At 42.2% G+C, this 5,530-nt stretch overlaps 1 long non-coding RNA gene across 1 annotated transcript in view; it reads left to right on the forward strand.

The window, feature by feature from the left end:
- LOC123666522 overlaps window positions 1–5,157 on the forward strand; it is a 19,975-nt gene extending 14,818 nt beyond the window's left edge. The window contains exon 3 of the long non-coding RNA XR_006745265.1: window positions 5,071–5,157. This is a non-coding gene — a long non-coding RNA (uncharacterized LOC123666522). The remainder of the gene's footprint in view (window positions 1–5,070) is intronic.
- Window positions 5,158–5,530: the final 373 nt, after the last annotated feature.

The following is a 5,530-nucleotide window of genomic DNA, read 5'->3' on the forward strand; positions in this document are numbered from 1 at the left end:
AAAAAAAAAACCTCACGACTAGAAAACCCGTGAACAACACCGCCTTTCTCGGCCTTCCCGTCTTCGCCGCCCTTCGCGGGCACAACCTCCACTTCACTCTTCTCGGGCTGCTCACCGGAAACACTGGGGACAGAAATACGTGCGTATTAATCTCCACTCCGCTCCGCTCCGCGCCTTCGCAGCGCTTGACCCGTCGTAACCACCAGGGGGGCGAAACCCACTCACCTCACCCTCTAATACCGAGGGGAGCGCCAAATTCCACGACCCACTCCGCGCCGTCTCTTACGGCGCCACGTGAGGGGCCAAATCACACCCCACAACTCTGCGCCCTCTCTTCCAGCGCTACTGGTTTTCAGTCCGCGCGGGTCTGAAGACCCCTACCACCCGCAGCGGTGCAATACCAGTGGCTTCCCTCCATCCGCCACCCGAGGATGCGCCCAGTACGAGATCCTGCAACACAGCCTGTCGCACTTTAAAAAAAAATGTAATATATATGTAAACGTAATTAAAATAAAAGAGCATAATTCTTTTTTAACGCGACGAACTAAATCACAGAGAGATAAATATATATTTGTCGGAGATGAAGAAGGTATACTTTTGTCTGCGTGAAGGTATATTTGTCTCTCTCATCGTCTCAGAGTACTTAGTCTACTGTGGGCTTCTGTGGGTAATGTTGACACAAGTAAACACAAATTATGATATTATCAATTTATCGTGAAACAGAATTCACTTAACAGAAAGATAACGCAGCACGGAAGGCGGGATAGTTATTAGTTAAGGGGGCGAAGACTAACTTCTTAGCATTCGATGGATTCACGGTTCACCGTGCGGGTGCCGAATCCATCGTGTGGCAGAGAGAGTAACTCAGAGTAGTGCCTAGGACTTGTGACCTAGGTGTAGGTTCAAGGAGGCCCCCTTTGAGATGCGCATCAACCCTCACCTTCATGCTCGAGTTGTCCGCCCTAATATGTAACATATAATTCGTTTGCACAAATTAATTATTGAATGAGTCCAGGTTAAGCTACTAGCAGGATACAACAAGTGTATCGTGCCAAGCCAGAGCCAAGACTGCTTTAGCGACGTAGAACCGTTAGTTTTATATACGGCAGAATAACTCAAGCAATATAATGAGTGAGGGTAGGTGACTATCGAACGATAGCGACGACGCTAGGCAGCGCGATCGTTGCATCTGTTGTTTACAAATACTTTTCTAATTGGGTACGACAGCGCTACTGCCGACACGGCGATCCCGCTATCACACGCCCTCGTGTGATGGTCAACCTGGAGTAGAAGAAAAAGCCACAACAGTGCCTTGTACCACTTAGTCAAATTTTACGTAAAAGGGGAAAATAGACAAACTACGCTCTAAACTTAATTTATACCAAGAACTTTACCATAAACCTGAATCATAATTGTCATTACATTAATTATAACTACACACAAATACCACAGCCATGTACCATCGACGTCATCACAACCAAAACTAAAGCCGTGGTCATCAAGTTACAACCAAACTTAGAGGTATTTTAACTCCTCGGCTCTCTATCCGAAGAGCAATCACATTACTCACTTAAAACAACGGTCTCCATAGAGCGCGACCTCCGCCAGAGTTAAACGCACATGGCGCACCCACGGACCTGAGTCAGACAAGTTTCACGTTGTCGTGTTTATCTGTAACAAGACGATCAAACTGAAGCATCTCTTAAGTCTTGGCCAGCCTGACTGCAACGTGAAATTACATTGTTTACTTATTAGTTAACGTTAATCACAAAAAAAAAAAAACAAAAAACTAACAATTTACCTTATTTGTTAACAGACGAAAGGTTCCTCTAACCGTCGTAAAAAAAAAAACAAAGTTATATTATTGACACAGTAAGATCACATACAACGCTCATGGCCAGGCTGGCTCACCAGCTAGTGACAACTACTATTGTCATCACCTCAAGTGATACGACCCATATCATCATCACCTCATGTGATACGACCAACACCTCATCTAGACTCTACGACTCTCCCAGGTCAATACATGACCGACACAATAATAGTCTCCTAGGAGACCCGGGTCCCCACCACACCGCTAGCTGCCCATCGCGCCCTAACAACCCAAGCGAGTTGCAGTTACAACTACAGACTAGTGCGTGCAGTGCGACCAAATAGCCATGGTATGTGCTGTATATACTGGTGGCGGTTCCCGCAACAACGTTATCCACATTAAACAAATCTAACTCAGCAGGTACACCAGTATAAGAGGAATCTTTCATAAACGATCTTAAGCAAACTTATAAGTTCTATTACCAGACAACTACTTTAACAGATAGCGATCGCCTTCAAGCAATTCTACAACTTTAAGCGCCCCCTTGTATTTAGGATAGCTAGCTTAGTTTGATTTCTCTCCTCGTTTTGAATTAAGACCAAGTCACCAATGTCAAACTCTGCAATTTTAACCTTATTTGTAACAAATCTAAAACGATTAGATCCGTCACGCTACTTCAAAAGTAGTATAGGACTCTCAAACGAAGACCGACTGGGGCAAATGATGTTAACTTCTATTAGCTCTCTAACAAAAGAGTCGGAAAATTCTTTAAGCAAGGACAACAGAGGTTCTTTATTCAGAATATCTGTGTCCATATCGTTAAGACTGTACACGGAATCCGGTTCGTAAGTAAAGGTAGCAACAGATTTTTGTTTTAAGATAATAAGAGACGACTCAAACACGCTAATTGTAAACCCTTGTTATAAAACGCATCGACCAATTATCACGTGATATTTCAAGCAATCGTCAGGCACAACATGAAATAAAACCGATAAACGACCACCACTAATCAACACGACATAAAGAATTTGTTCAGTACAATCCACATTAGCATTCACTATACCCTCTATACAAATAATCACGAATGTACCCCTATGAAGTTACAGCTAACAGTTTGTTTAACAAGATAGCATTCGGCACTAGAATAATAATAAAAATAGCATGACTCACCGAACTGTTGTAATGTACCACAAACGCCTGTTAATGTTCAGATATCCACACGTCGCTCCGCTACAGTACCGCCGGCTTCACTGTCGATGCAACATCAGCTATGTAACGTCTAAAATAGCTGGCTAAACCCATGAACTGATGAAACTGCTTGGCATATTGTGGTCCGTAGCGTGCATTTCATATAGGCAGAAAGGCACTGCCTACCCTGGCATGTTACTAAAAATGATATATAAAACATGAACATTACAATTATTTTTGAATACATATTTTTGAAAAAGACATAAAACATAATACAATTTAAATCCGCTTCAAAAAAGCCGCCGTCATATTATATGCGATATCAACGCTTCGTGCGCATCGACGACGGGCCTTTGATGAAAGGCAGAAGCCTATAATCGCATAATAAATGTTAGCGATGACAGTAAGACATTATATAATCCTACAATTTTATAATGTCGCGCGAGTCATATGGAATACGAACTAAGTATTGTGTTTTTAACATTGGTCGGTTTAACAACGAAATTAGGCACTGCCTCAGAATAACCTGTCAAACTAAATTGTCTGGAATTCGACACCGTTTGTATTAATAATTATGATTTTTGACACGGTCGCGTAATCGCAACATTCCACAGAGTAATATTATGACAATTCACTTTTAAATTTTCATTTGTGCGTTCTTGTTATTAGAATCTAATTTCCTGCTGTGCCCTACCTCAGTTAGAACCTCCTATACCTCTAATTTTATTTGCGTATACCTGCGTGGCGATGAGCTCCCTGAGTGTGTGCGAGTAGTTCTAGTTGGCCGCGACGCCGCGGTAGCGAGCTCGCCGGCGCTTCATGTTTCGCAGCTCTGCCAACACCTCCAGGCCAGACTTGGCCTTGCCTTCTGAAGTACCCGCACTCGACCTGGAAGTTATGTAACATTGACCACCCAGAGGTCTGTTTCCTCCTCTTAGGTACTAAATGTTATTCTTTACTTTATAATGAAGTGAACTTGAAATTTCAGGAGTCTGTCCCTAGTTTGTGCCTATTAGCGAAAATATTAGTATATTAGTGATGAAAAAGTTTACTTCTGAAATATGCAACGAAGACATGTGTTTGATGAAAGTAAATAGTGCATCGAAATTCAACACGTTCGATTTTACAGATAAATTAATAATTATTCAGGCGTATTGATTTAACACAAAAATAACAATGACGTTATAATTTTTCATTAATTAATAAATAAACAAGTACTTTCATTAAGCATACAATTTTAACTAATAGTATAAATGCACTTTAAGTGTCCAATAATTTACTTGTCTGTTCTTGAAATTATCTAAAAGCATCTATTCCCAACAAAATTGAAATAAATTAGGAAAAAATTGTGAGAAAGTAAGCGCAGTGTGGCTGTTCAAATTTTTTCAACTGCCTACCCTGTCTAAAAACTTTGTGCACGCCACTGATTGCGGTTAAGGTGTGTCAATCAAAGCCCTAACTTTTTCACGACTCGGCCTAATCTGACACTCACCCTGATCACTCTGATTACGGTCGCTGTGATGCTCACGACTGTCGCGATGCTGGAAGTAATCACGACGCTCATGACCGTTGTGACAACCACGGGTATTGCGGCGACACTCACGACTGCGGTTGCGACTACCGCAACGGCTCGCACTACAATCACGCTCACAATCTGACATTGTAACTGAATCGAAACAAAAACAATCGCAAAATCAATCGCTATACAATTACCTTCGTATCACGTATTAAAACAAAACTAAATTCAACAAATAACCGGTAAATCGAATTACGTAATCGAACCGAGTGAGGGTAGGTGACTATCGAACGATAGCGACGACGCTAGGCGGCGCGATCTTTGCGTCTGTTGCTTATAAATTCCTTTCTAATTGCGTACGACAGCGCTAGTGCAGACATATTTAAAAAAGTTAGCGATCACATTGGATTGGAGAACAAAATTAAATCATACTATGATGATCACCCACCAGTCTCTCGAGTTCAGATGTCCAAGGGCCACGTCACCATCTCCATCACGATATCAGCCGGGGATGAAAAATTTTGCTCAGTTCTTTATCGTAGATGTTGAGCAGTTCTGCCACGTGGTATCACCGGCAACAACGGCACCGCACGTGTCCGCCACGCCAAGGACCCTGGAAGGTCACACCAGAAAGTGAGCCCTTCCGTAGTCAACCGTCTCAGTCTCTGGGTTGAGACGGAAATGGCCCACAAAGACAAGCACATCCTAATATTTTACAATAATTTAATTCAATAAAACAATGAACTTTAAAGCAAATAAAATTAATCCAACACACACAATCTACACACATATTCGTAATTAAAGCAAAAGTAAGTTAGTCATTAAAATTAAATAAAAGTATTTAATATTACAACAACTCACCCAACAAAATCGCACCCTGAACCTGACCGAGGCTGAAGACCAAGGAAAGGAAGGAGCCGCACAGCACCAGCGCTTATATGGCTCTGAGCCTAATCTACACCGCGAACTCCACCAACGGCCGCCTACGCAGCCCCATGTCACACGAAACACAC

Source organism: Melitaea cinxia, chromosome 26, assembly GCF_905220565.1.
Source record: "Melitaea cinxia chromosome 26, ilMelCinx1.1, whole genome shotgun sequence".
NCBI classification, from domain to species: Eukaryota; Metazoa; Arthropoda; class Insecta; order Lepidoptera; family Nymphalidae; genus Melitaea; species Melitaea cinxia.